The 14,829-nt window shown below is 38.0% G+C and overlaps 1 protein-coding gene across 1 annotated transcript in view; it reads left to right on the top strand.

Moving 5' to 3' along the window:
- The first annotated feature begins 263 nt into the window (after positions 1–263).
- Positions 264–14,829, top strand: part of cdh6 (cadherin 6) — a 108,976-nt gene continuing 94,410 nt past the window's right edge. The window contains exons 1-2 of the mRNA XM_077735480.1: positions 264–345; positions 3,983–4,126. The gene's annotated coding sequence lies outside the window, so the exon portion shown is untranslated. The remainder of the gene's footprint in view (positions 346–3,982; positions 4,127–14,829) is intronic.

The raw sequence follows: 14,829 nt of genomic DNA, 5'->3' as shown, positions 1-14,829 counted from the left end.
CGCCGACAAAAACCCACTCGGATCCGTTTTTTTTTTTTACACGTTAAACAGACACGTCTTTTTATTCCACAGGCACGTTTCATTCCCCGTCTTTTTTTTTAAGTACAAAATGATATAAGCAGACATGCCTGCTGATTGTAATCTTGTTCAAAAAGAGCCAAAATGGAGTCAGTGATATTACGTTGATTTATGGAGATGGATGTTTTATTTTTTTTTTTTTAAATGAGACGAGTTTCAAATGTTTTTTTTTTTTGTCTTCCTTTAGGTTATTTGGCAAAATCTGGACTTTCAGGGATGTTTTGGAAATGTGGGCGGCAACCAAAGTTGGAGGAGGAGCCTAAAAAGGTCAGAAACTTGATTATAAAAACATGAGTTGGTTGAAGTCAATGGTCTCTTTGTTTAAGTTTTGTGTAATTCCACTTTTATGACTTCATACCTGTCAACTTTTACAGTTTTCCTGTATTTTATAAATTTTTTGATCATATTATATTGCGTACACCGTATACACATTTATAAGGGATTATTTTTAGTATGTTTTTTTTACTTAGTATGCCATTTTTACTATATAAATATACCGCATCAGCAAGCAATGTACTCAGACAGGCTAGCAATCATTTAAGTTTTGTGTAACTTCACTTTTAAGACCTCATACCTGTCAATTTTTGCAGTTTTCCCGTATTTTATACGTTTTTAATCATTTCATAATGTATACAGGATTTTTTTTGTACGTTTTTTTTGTAAAACTGATCTAGTTTTACCCATTTCGGCTCTAATCCGAATCGTCTCGGTCCCTAGTAGCAAAATAAAAAAACATTATCGTCGATTGCTAATGTTTTCATGCTAACAGCACCAATTTTACTATATAAATATACCGCGTCAGCAAGCAATGTACTTAGAAAGTCAAGCTGTCAACATCATACAGCGACATCTACAGTATCGGGACTGTAGTGCATCCTGATTGGGAACTCTGTCCAAATTTTGAGACTTTTTAAGTAAATATGTGTAAATATCTGTTGTATTTTTCTTTAAATCGCTTAATTACGGCAATTGCAATAATTAATAAAGGATGCCGAGATTGACAGGTATGGAAACTTGATAGTAAAAAACACAACCGCATTGGTTGAAGTCAATGATCTCATGGTTTAAGTTTGTTGTAACTCCGTCTTTTACGAGCTCCGCCGAGACATTTGCGAGGTAATTCCACCAGACGTAGACGACAAAGACTCGCGTCTCTCGGGAAACCGGCAGACGCTAAAGTCGTTACCGCGCCGTCTAACGTACGTGGGCTTCAAAACAAACTGTCGATTGTTAGTATAAAGACATACATGCTTTGTCTCACTTGCTAACACCTGCACGCTAATTCCCGCATTCCACTTCATGTCAGGATTGAATGTTAGAAAGTTTTTTATCCATTTTAGGAATAACGGTAGACTGTAAAGAGATGGAAATATTTGGAGTCTTCCAAGAACATACCAGACTGAGTTTTATGGTGTTTTTAGGGCACTTGGTTTGGAAATTTACAGTATTTTGCGAATACCTGGTACTAGTTCTTGAGAATTTTAGCATTATGTCCTTAGTTTTCATGTTTTTTGACCAAAATATGTAGTTGGCAGATTGAAGGAAAGCTAACGGAAGTATTTGGAGGATTTATAAGAACATTTGCAGAGTTTTATGTGTTTTTAGGGCACTTGGTTTGGATATGTACAGTATTTCTCTAATAGCTGGTACTAGTTCTTGAGAATTTTAGCATTATGTCCTTAGTTTTCATGTTTTTTGACCAAAAAAATGTAGTTGGCAAATAGCTGGAACACTAACAAGTATTTGAAGGCCTTCCAAACATGAAATTGTATATTTAATTAAGTTTTTCCAAAAATATAAAGTACTTTGCTTCAGCTTTTTGGCAAATACTCTGATGCTAATTCTTGTTGGTCCATTTAACTATAAAAAATTTTCGTTACACCCAAAAACTTTTACATTTTAGCCTTTCATCTTGCAAGTTATTTAACCTTATAATATAAAATACTTTTCTTCATCTTTTTTGCAAATACTTCAATGCTAATTCTTGTCTGACCATTTAACAACATTTTTTTTAGGGTTCCACCCAGAAACTTTGCGTTTTAGCTTAGCATCTTGCAAGTTCTTAAAATATAAAGTACTTTACTTCAGCTTTTTATGCAAATACGTCCATGCTAATTCCTGTCAGTCCATTTAACTGTAAGATTTTAGCATTCCACCCAGAAACTTTACATTTTAGCCTTGCATCTTGCAAGTTTTTTAACCTTTTTTGAGACCAGCAGTCCAGAACTGTAGACCACAAAGCCATAGCAAGCAAACGGAAGTATTTTGGAGGCTTCAATGCACATAACGGACAGAGTTTTATTGCTCTTTTATTGCACTTCAGTCAGCAGGAAGCACTTTAAATGCCACTTGGACTCCCCGGCGACTGTAGAGTGTGACTTCTAGCAATGAAGCACGACCCTACAGTTTTTTTCTTCGTTCTTTACCCCCCTAGAGGCTGACAATGGCAATGGACTCAAAGATCCAAGGAGGCTTTAATGTCTTAGACTTTGGCCTCTCTGTGGAAATTTTTCCTGGTGAAATCCGTTCAGAGACTCGGCCGGAACCTCTTACGAAGTCGTGATGGAGTTAGCGAGAAATTTGACAGAATTGTTCCAGTAAATTCTGGGTTAGTAGAGTTTTATAACCTGTTTTTTTTTTTGGTTTGGGGTCATGTATGCAAATATTTTTCAAACCAAGCTCGTTTAAAGGAATGATGGAGGTCGTATTCATGGTCAGGGAAGGTATTTTTTTTAGGTGAATTAACTTTGTCTTTGATGTAAATTATCAGTCATACATTGTGGACACCTGCTTATTTTTGGGATTTGGAGGGTGTGGCTAATAGTCAGGTGCGTGACCGGACGTTTGGTCGCCGGTCAAATGTACTTAGATATTAAACAGTACTAAAATTAAAACAGTACTTAAATTTTAGACAGTACATAGATATTCAACAATACTTAGATGTTAAACAGTACTTAGATATTAAACAGTACTTAGATATTAAACAGTACTTGGATATTAAACAGTACTTAGATATTAAACAGTACTTAGATATTAAACAGTACTTAGATATTAAACAGTACTTAGATGTTAAACAGTACTTATATATTAAACCATACTTAGATATTAAACAGTACTTATATAATAGACAGTACTTAGATGTTCAACAGTACTTAGATATTAAACAGTACTTTGATATTAAACAGTACCTAGATATTAAACAGTTCTTAGACATTAAACAGTACTTAGATATTAAACAGTACTTAGGTGTTAAACAGTACTTATATATTAAACCATACTTAGATATTAAACAGTACTTAGATACTAAAGAGTACTTAGATACTGAACAGTACTTAGATACTAAACAGTACTTAGATACTAAACAGTACTTAGATGCTAAACAGTACTTAGATGCTAAACAGTACTTTGATATCAAACTACTTCTCTTAGATATTAAACTCTTTCTCTTAGATATTAAACTCTCTCTCATGAATATAATTTTGAGAGCTGATTTCAACAGTAAACTCTGTCACCATTTGACCGTCAACCAAAAGGCCGGCGACCAAAAGACCTGCGAGGTGATGGAGTTAGCGTGTAACTCCACAGACTCCTTCCATTGAAATTGCGATGATAAAAACCTCCAGGTCCTAAAAGACTGAAGTGTAGCCGTCGTCAACAGATGGTGACATTGGCGGTCTTTGAAGGTTGGCCCCCGAGTCGGAAAAGCACCTGTCAACAGGCAGGCAAAGGGCCCGCGGGAACTTTATTAACCCGCGCTGACATGCGCGCCCTTATATCATCAACAATGGATGACAGCGCGTACGCGTGCTTGTAAACATTTCATCATGGAGGACCTTTAGCCGTCTTGCCATCTGGAGCGTGTCACCTCCAAAACGCCAAATTAATTGTTTTTCTCCTCGTTCAGGATGCCGTTTATTTCAACTTTTATGGCCATTTGCTTCAATGGAGAAAGCACAGTTGGAAGGATATGATATCTGGCATGGACGGACATTTTTTATTTATTCCCCAGCAAGGAATCGGGATCCTCCCACTTTGGATGCTTCTCAAGGTAGGACACTTTATACATTCTAAAAATAAGTAGTTTTGCTCGTTTATTTAGGCAAAAAGACTTCATTTTTTTGACCCTCAACCTTGGCCAATTGCTACACTTATTAATAATTGTAATTCCCCTTATTAAGCGATATAAAATATGTACAAATGCAATGTTGCACACATTTACACACGTAGGACATACTTAAAGTACTTAAATTTTCCCCAAAGTGGACAGGGAGGCCAAGATTCTGTAGATGCTGATAGCTTGACTGGGTACATTGCTTGCTAACGCGCTATATTTATATAGTAAAAAGGGCATGGCAATATTAGCAATTGATGATGATGTGTTTTAGTCTGCTAACGGCGATTAAAGTGATCCGGATTAGAGCCGAAATGGGTAAAACTAGATCAGTTTTACAAAAAAATGTACAAAAAACCTGTATAAAAGTTGCATATGGCGTACACAATGATTAAATAATGTATAAAATATGGGAAAAACGGAAAAGTTGACAGGCATGAGCTATATTTATTTAGTGCTTATATTATGGTTAAAGAATGACAATATTAGCAGTCGATTATGAGGTTTTTGTCTGCTCTTAGTGACTGAGCCTATCTGTATAAGAGTCGAAATGCGTTAAAACAGATCGGTTTTACAAAAAGTGTACGTAAAAATCAGGTGTAAAAGTTGTTTTAGGGTGTACACTATTTGAAATGATCGAAAAAAACGTATATGGGAAAAACCGATATGTTGAAATGTATGGGATTGGACATTTGTTGCTGTCTATGGTGCTGAAATAGTCGTATACTGCCGGTTGAAAGTGTATGTCATCTGCGATGAGTTCTTAAACAGCGTCATCATGTGAGTCATTATAAGAAGCTGCTTTTTTTCGCCCCCAAAATAATGATGCAACTTCTCATTAGAATTGCACTTAGACTCTCCATTTAATGACTCACCAACAGTTTTTTAAGGACATTTGGTAGTCTTGACTCTATTTTATGAACTTCTGTTGAGTTGTAAATATGACGTGTTTATTTTGAGAGTGTATGGGTAACCTAGTAAATCTACTTTTATGTACAAGAATTGTGAAAACATCTCTTGTTGTTGTTGCTGAGTGGTAAAACAATTTAAATGAATCTGTGCATTATCTGGCTCTCCAATTGGTGGAAGAGGGAAACAAAATGGGAGAAGACAAAGGGTGGAAAAGGGAAAACAAAAGAAGAGAGAAACAAAATGGGGAAAATGAAAAGGTGGTAAAGGGTAAGATAAAGGTGGAAGTGGGAAATTGAAAAGGTGGAAAAGGGAAAAAATAGGGTGGAAAGGGGAAATCAAAAGGCGGAAAAGGGAAAATAGGGTGGAAAGGGTAAATCAAAAAGGTGGAAAAGGGAAAAAAACTAGGGTGGAAAGGGAAATTGAAAAGGTGGAAAAGGGAAAAAATAGGGTGGAAGAGGGATATCAAAAAGTTGGAAAAGGGAAAAAATAGGGTGGAAGAGGGAAATCTTAAAGATGGAAAAGGGAAAAATAGGGTGGAAAAGGGAAAAATAGGGTGGAAAAGGGAAGTGAAAAGGAAGGTGAAAAAAAACAAAAAGTTAGTAAAGGGAAAAGATACGGGTGGAAGAGGGAAATCAAGAAAAGGGGAAAAGGGAAAAAATATGGTGGAAGAGGGAAATCTACAACATAGAAAGGGGAAAAGATAAGGGCCTAAAAGGGTGTAGGGAAAAAATAGTGCTATAGGGTGGAAACGGGAAAAAATCAAGGTAGAAAGGGGGAAAGTATTGAGTTTTTTTTCCCCAAAAACAGTTTGAATATTGCAGCAAAAAATTGAATAAGAGCCAAGAGAGTTGTCTAGCAAAAAATGTGATATCATACAAAGGTAGCTTTGCAACAACAACAAGTCACATGCTAACAATAGCGCACACACAAAATTGTACAAAACACCCGCTCAGACACACACGAGACTCGACACGCGTGTTCCCCGAGGTCCGAAAGCGCCGGCAAACATTGTGAAGGAGGCCCGCGTTCCCAAAACAGAATCGTGCCGACAGGGACAAGCGTAATCTAGCAGCCTTTTCTCCCAAATGTGTGCGTGCGTGTACAAGTGGTGACCTCCCGACAAGCGCTACAAGGTCCAACTCCAAACAAAAGCGCTTTTTCATATTCATACTCATGCCAGGATTTTCAAAAAGATTAGCATCAGTCGTTTGGATGCCCGTATAATGCAATTCTCTACCGTGTCTTTTTAAAGTAGCATTTTTTAACTTGTGTTTTGCGTGTTTTGAGTCGTGTACTTGATCTGGGGTGGGCAAAAGTATTGGCGGAAAGTCATAGGTGGCCAAAGAGGGCGCTAGATTTCCAATTTATTTATACAGGGACGAATAGATAAAAGATAGGCATTCACTGCCAGTTTGAATTGGTTCGTTAAAGCCATTTTTTGGTAGAAAAGTAGATTTTGGGTTGTTTTGGTGTCATTTTTGTGACTGTATGTATTTTGCATCAGTTACTGGTGAGTTTTTAGCATTGTTGTGCCGATTGTGTTGGGTTTGTGGCTTTGTTGTACCATTTTTTTGTTGATTTTTGTGGCTTTGTGCCAACTTTTGTGGATTTTTTTGGCTTTTTGTGACTTTTGCATTTTGCGTCACTTTTTGGTGAGTTTTTAGCATTGTTGTGCCGATTTGTGTTGAATTTGTGGCTTTGTTGTTCCAATTTTTGTTGATTTTGTGCCAATTTTTGTTGATTTTTGTGGCTTTTTTGTAAAACGACTTGAGTTTTTGCCATTGTTGTTGATTTTGGGTCAGTTTTTGGTACGGGAACGTACGGGTCACTTGTAGTTGATTTGCAGTAACTTTTTTGACAATTTAAGGCATTTCCCAAGTAGTTTCGTCTCTAGAAATATTCAGTTTAGTTTTTACCGTAATATAAAAAATATATAAATATTAAAAATACATAATCTATTGAGTACCACTGATTTGTTTGCCCAAACATTTTATGTAGGTAGGAATGTGTATATGTATTCACGTCTTACCCAATATACTTTAAAAAATATATATTTCTGCCATACCTTTTTACGCCAGCAGTGGCGCCAGAGAGCCCAGTGAGCAAGACATTACTTGTCACTTTACTTGTGCCTTCAAATCCAAATAATGAGTCTGAAAACAGACCCTCCATCTCATCCAGACAAATTTTATTTTTATATCTGACACGGGCGCGGGCGTCGGCGCCCGAGGGGTCCCGGCGCAAGGTCAACGGCGAGCCACGCCGACACGTAGGCGGCGGAGATGAAAAATTGGAGAGCCACCGGACTGTCGAGTTTTCACTCTGCTCCTCGGCTGACACCACTTCCAATTAGGGAAGGAGAAACAACAAGCAACGTGAGACGGGCTGCTTGCAAAAAATAGAACTCGCCGGAGAAATAGACCCACCGTGGCTGCCATATTGGGACCTAGCAGCTAATCAATGAAGGAGTCACTTAAAAACAAGAGGCGGTCCTAGCTCAAAGTTGCCTCCACGATTCCTTCATTAAAATCATTTTCTCTAAACTTTTTTTTTACTCACAGGGGTGCTGGGGCTTATCTCAACCTGGCTAGCCAATTGGAGTGGACAACCAATCATAGTTAGGGGCAATTTAGAGTGTCCTACTAGACTAGTATTGATGTTTTTGGAATGTAGGGGGAATCTGGAGTACCTGGTGAAAACCCATAAAGGCCCAGGGGGAATATGCATGACTTGGATTCGAACCCAGGACCCTAGAATTGTGAGGCCGACTTTGTACCACAATTTAGAGTATCTAGCCAGCCTGGTATTGATGTTTTTTGAATGTGGGGGGAAACCAGAGTACCTGGTGAAAACCCACACAGGCCTAGGGAGAATATGCATGACTTGGATTCGAACACAGGACCCTAAAATTGTGAGGCCGACGTAGTACCGCAATTTAGAGTGCCTAGCCAGCCTAGCATTGATGTTTATGGAATGCGGGAGGAATCTGGAGTACCTGGTGAGAACCCACACAGGCCGGGGGGAATCTGCATGACTTGGATTCGAACCCAGGACCCTAAAATTGCGAGGCTGACTTTGTGCCGCTATTTAGAGTGTCTAACCAGCCTTGGATTCAGGTTTTTGGTATGTGGGAGGACTCCGGAGTACCCAGTGAAAACCCACCCAATAAGCATGACCTGGATTCAAACCCAGGACCCTAGAGTTGCGAGGCCGACATAGTCCCCACTCACACACCGCGTCGCCCGATTAAAATCAAAGCAAATTAAATAAATACATTTTTCCATTCACCTCAAATGCAACTTATCCTCACAAGGCTCACTAGAACAAACATAGACAATCCCCAAAAAAGTACTGTACTTTACTTTTCTTATAACAATAATACTACTTTATCCTTCTGTAGAATGTATTTTTTCCATATTAAGATAAGCATATTTTATAATGAACATTCAGCCACAGTAGTCATTTTTATACTGTATTTGTTTTCACTTCTTTGTGTGGCAAAGTCGCTTTGGTCCTCCACAAGACTTGATAAAGTCTTCGTCCTCCATTGTGCTGACTCAGCCGCCCCTCCTTCTTCACGCCTCCTGGCCGGCCGGCCTTCATTTATCTGCCTGAGAAAATAAGCAAATATTTAATGCATTTCTTCCCCGACAAGCGACATTATTTTCACTGTATTTCGCCCGATAAACAATCCATTAAACCGATAAGGCGGCCGCATACCAATACGTCTCCCACCCTTTTACCCCCCCCCCACACCCTTTCAACCCGAGCCCCCCGGTACGTTAAACAATGGCGCCGTAAAATAATTGCCCGCTTTATCATCAGCTGGAAAAAGACAGGTACAAAAAAACAAGCGTCTTTGTGATCTTGATGGACGGAAAGTGATCTTAAAGGGTAGTGATTGTACTTATCACCAGGTAGAAGGATACATGTTATACTATCTGGAATAGAGGGGGTGGTCCCGGGTACTTTGTACCTCCCCATGTAATAAATAAATGGCGGATATCTCCAAAAAGCGCAAAAGTGTAATCCAAAACGTGGACGATGCTTTCAGGGTAATCAATCTGCAAAAAAAGGCTTTTAATGGAATCAATGGAGTGGAAAGCGGATTGATTTCATCACAGGGGGGCGGGGTTTGTAGACGTCAAACGGTGTAGTGTCGCCAAGTAGGTTAATTGTGTATTGAGTGGATTTTTGGGGGATTTTGAGATATGTTCTTCTTGATTTGATTGATAGTTTTAGAGTATGTTGTTTTGGGGGTTGTATTGGAATGGGTTGTGGAGTATTGTGGGATGTAGACTTGGTGAAATGGTTGAGGTGATTTGATTGGTCGAAGGGAAAACTGATTTTTAAGAGGGAGGTTTTAGTGGTTAGCATAGGTATCAATTAAAAATATTAAGAAATAGACAAGTACTAGCTAAGTGGAAGAACTTGTGTTTAAAACATAATGGAGGAGGGTCAAAATGTTAGCTGGGATCTGATTGGTCAAACCGAAACACTGATTTATAGGTTTAAAAAAGTGTAGGTTTAAGTGGTTAGCATAGGTATCAAGTAAATATTGAGAAACACTCAAGTACTAGCTAAGTAGAGGAACTGCTGTTGAAAACTTAATGGAGGAATGGCAGAAATGTAAGCTGCGATCTGATTGGTCAAACAAAAAAACTGATTCAAAGATAAAAAATGAAGGTTTTTAAGAGTTCCATATCTAAAAAAATGAAGTAGCAAGTAAAAATCAAGGAAAAACAGAAGTACTAGTGCAGAAAACGTAATGAGGACTAAGCGCTAGGTTCGTTAAGTCCAAACTTTGTCAATTGTGGACATTTTTGTCCTACTTATTTTTTATTAAATCAGTTTTTTACCTACTATGACCTAGCGTCCACATGTGTGGACATCAAATTTTTGATTGTCAAAGACTATAATGTTAAATTTTGGACTACAAGAACCTGGCGTCCTCTTATGTAGTGGACATAAGTTTCCTCCAAGACTACATCATGTACAAAGACTATTCTAAACAGGACCCAATTAGTCTAAATAACAAATTTAAGTTCCCAAGTAATCCCGATACTGAAGTACCCTTGCTACCAGCTGAAGATGAAAGCGGTATTAACGATTGTTTGGTTACGCACTTTGACTATTTACATTGTCCAAGCAAGTAAATGTCAATGTAACGCTCAATATTAGCGTTTCTTGGTCCTCTTCTGACAGAGTGTCCTTCTATATTTACATGTCCTTTTTTCTTGGTAATTCTTTCATCCATTCGGGGCTACTAAAAGCTTCACCTAAGAATGGCTAAAGATAGCAAGCGCTCATTAAAGCTGCAAGAGCATCTAGTCGGGCCTCAAGGTTTCTGGGTCACTGGGTGACTTGCTGACAAAAAGTGGGGGTATTTTTATTCCCACAGATATGTTTAGCAAAGTGAAAGAGATTTACCATATTTTCCCAACTACAGGTCGCAGTTTTTTTATATAGTTTGTGTGTGCCTGTGACTAATACTCAAAGGCAACGTATATTGGAAAACTTTATTTATCGTGTATTCGGGAAATTTTGTTGTCACAGTAACAAGAGGGTGAGAATACAGACACAGAAAATACATTTTAGGCATAAATAAATAGGTAATAAGTAAGTTAATAAATAAATACATGAATAAATACATGAATAAATACATGAATAAAAATATAAATAAATAAATATGTGTGTTGCTGATATACATATGCATGTACATGTACATATACCTATATGTATACCTATACATAAACCTATTCATATACATATAATACATATACATATACATATACATATACCTATACTATACATATACCTATACTATACATATACCTATACATATACCTATACATATACATATACTTAAACATATACATATACATATACTTAAACATATACTTATACATATACCTATACATATACCTATACATATACCTATACATATACTTATGCATATGTATATACATATACCTATACCAATACCTATACCTATACCTATACTTATGCATATGTATATACATATACCTATACATATACATTAAAATTGTCCTACAAATAATTACTTGTACTCCTCTAGTTTGACTTTTATACTATATCTCCATCATAAAAATATACTATTTGATATCCTCGTCATTATATATTCATTGGCTGCTGCGACTTATACTCCAGAGAAGCAACTTATACTCCACTGAGTCTTGTAGCACAAAAAAACCCATAAATGTCCTAACATTTTTTTCTTGGATTGGTCAAAAACCAACCAAAACATTTGATTCCATTCCTTCGCCTAATTCTAATAGAATAAATGTCTATCACCGTCAATGGCAGCCAATGAGAGAACCGATTCTGACCGAACCGATTCCGCCACCGACTTGGCGATGTCGTCACATTAAATAGATCAGCCGAGCAGACATGTCTCTAGCCCAGTACCATGTGGTCTCCTTTTTGGCCTGAGGGACGACAACGAGCAGCTTGTGGTAGAGGAGACTTTATCTAATCAATACTTTGCAATCTGGCGTCATCTGCTTCATATTGATACAGTGCACAGACGCTTCTTCCTCTGCAAGTCGATCAAAGCTCTAAATCCGGCTCTATTTCTGAGTTATGCCCATTTCAAAACTAATTACCATCCCTAAGATTCCAGGACAGTCAACTTTAAACTGGTCTACTCCAACCAAAGTAGTTTATTCCATTCCATTTTTCTAGGACAAACTTATTCTCTATAATCACCTTGTCTTGTCTCCATCTATAGTAGTTTTGACACAATATCTGGGCCACCGGGGGCAACGTGACTAGTGTTTACACTGTTACCAGGACACGCTTTGATAGCTATTCCAATCTTAAGTCCAGGTATTCATAGTGTCACCTATTTTTATTCCCTTAGAATGATTTTTTGAGATAGTCTAACATTTGACTGTTGAGTAAATTTGGGTCTCTCAGGCTAAGAGACGGGTAGGCGGAACAAAAAAGACAGGCTAGTTGTTTTGACTGCTGCTGATAGCGCTGGGGGGAACGTGTTTTGACTGTCGTATTCAGTCCGACTTTACTGTGAACCTGCGGGACATTGGCTGCTATGTTGGCCAACTAGTACTACGGCAAAAAACTCCCTCCAGGAAACAGACAATTCAACAATATACTCACTCAAATAATTGTTTTTTTTTTTTTTGAGTGTACTAGGCGGTAGGGAGGTGACTTGTCCATCTACCACAGGCTAGACTGGAGGTTATGCTAATTATGGCTAATAGTGTAATCATGTACTTGGTCTAAGGACCCTGGTTAAAATGTCTAAACTGCATAAAACATGAGTTAAATCAAACCGTTTAGTTTAAATATTGGATTGGATAACTTTATTCATCCTGTAGTTGTCACAGTAGTAAGAGGGTGAGAATACAGACACAGTAAAAGACATTTTAGACATAAATAGAGAGGTAATAAGTAAGTTGATAAATAAATACATGAATAAATATATAAATAAGTAACCGTGTATATATAAATATACATACACATACATATATAAGCACATATATACATACACATACAAAATAAGAACATATATACATACAGATTCATATATAAGCACATTTATACGTACACATACATATATAAGAACATATTTACATATATACATATATAAGCACATATTTACATACACATACATATATAAGCACATATATACATACACATACAAAATAAGAACATATATACATACACATTCATGTATAAGCACATATATGCATCACATACATATATAAGCACATTTATACATACACATACATATATAAGCACATATTTACATACATACATATATATAAGCACATATATACATGCACATACATATATAAGCACATATATACATACACATACATATATAAGCACATAAATGCATCATCATACATATATAAGCACATATATACATACACATACATATATAAGCACATATATACATACATATATTAGCACATATATACATACACATACATATGTAAGCACATATATACATACACATGGATGTACATGCATGCATAATATATTAAATGTTTTCTGACTCCAGTAGGGTTATTCCAGTCCTTTGGCGTCATCCATGTTTCCACTAAAGTCAGATCAAATCAATGTTCCAAACTGTTTTTCACTGTTTTGTACCATACTGAGCGAATTGTAAAGTAGCCACCCTAACCAACACGTCCTCCATTTTATTGTTGGACTTTCTGACCTCTGAGCAGATGCCGCCTAAAGGCTCCACCACTACCTTTTAGAGGTTCAGTCAAACCGCCCCCCAACGCCGCCACACTTCCGTCCCCTTAGGGCCACGGTTCTGACAAGGGCCAGCGATTTTACTGATTCCGCCACCAATCGGTGGTCCCTTTCAGTCCCCGTCAAGACAGACGGAACGTGTCACTTCACACTCCCCCGTGCACAAAAAAAAAACGGCGTCTCTTTGGGTACCGTAGTGACCCGTGACATTCCCGCATATGGCACCCGAGGCGTCACCCGTCACTTTTTGACAAGTAGTGCTGTTTCCCTCATGCAAATTGGGTTCCGCCATGCCCTTTTTGTTTCCCATTTCCACATCCCGAGGATTTAGGTTACGGCGCGGACCGAGGGGCGGCCCCCGCGTCGGCGTAGGACGCAATCCGCCGCCGCCGGAGGCACGCCGCGGGCTACGTCTGACATCCCTTTCTCTGACGGACTGATGAGATTAGCCTGACGTTTTTTTTTTTCTTTTTTCGTTTCCATCCCAACTTAAATTGCATTACCAGCTGGATCTTATGTTAGGCAGATCTCCGTATTATTCTCCGGGGGATTTAAGTTCCATTTTACTCGCCGCCTCGTTCTTTTTCCGCCGAGGGATGAGATGGTCTTTGCATGTATTATCCGTATCAAGTCTCCGTACATGGCGTGGCGGCCTTGCGTTACCATAGCGGCTTTTTTTAGGGGGCCCTTTCCACCCCCTACAGGTCAGCCGGCAGACCTTTTGATTAGTCGACTATCCTTCCACGGCCCGGCGTTAGCTCGGCGTTAGCACGGCGCCCGAGGGTCGCTGATAATTAAAGATACGCAATGTGAAAAGCAAATCCAAACATAGACCGTGAACCGTACAGATTGGGGTCAGGAGAGCATGTTTTTAATGCCACTCATTTGCATTCACCCTTTGCAGTTTCACCTTGACATTTAAGGTTAACCAGCAAATTACCAGCCAGGTTGGGGGGTTGGGGGGGTTTGTCCTAGCTATGTGTTTGCGTTCCCGTGTATGGACGTTCTGCATAATTGTTCCGATTAGTCTTTAAGGCGGGGAGTCTGTTCGCTAGGTACACTGACGCCGTCCTGTCTTGTACTTTATGGTCTGTATTTTTTTTGGAGCTGGAATATAGGTTGTATTTTTGGAAGGGAACTTGTTTTATTTATCGGAAACTAAAACGGAGAATTATACGTTAAATTATGGTAAATTTGGGAAAAATAGACAAAATTAGCTGCTGTTAATGGAAGATATTAACAGCCTAAAAACATAATTTAAGTAGATAATGGCGAGTGAAAAAATAAGACATTTAATTATCATAATACTTAAAAACTTACTGTTATTGATTTTATCAACAATTAATTGGATTATTTGACAACTAATTTGATAGTTTAGAGATCTTGTTGACCTCATAATACCAAAAAAGTTATTTTTAAGATCATTTTGGGCTTAGTAGTGGTTATTTTATATATTTTTTTAAAGTTTTGACTGGAAA

The sequence above is a fragment of the Stigmatopora nigra genome, chromosome 16 (assembly GCF_051989575.1).
Source record: "Stigmatopora nigra isolate UIUO_SnigA chromosome 16, RoL_Snig_1.1, whole genome shotgun sequence".
Taxonomy (NCBI): Eukaryota; Metazoa; Chordata; class Actinopteri; order Syngnathiformes; family Syngnathidae; genus Stigmatopora; species Stigmatopora nigra.
The sequence above is the reverse complement of the archived record's forward strand: the minus strand, read 5'-3'. Positions and strand labels throughout refer to the sequence as shown.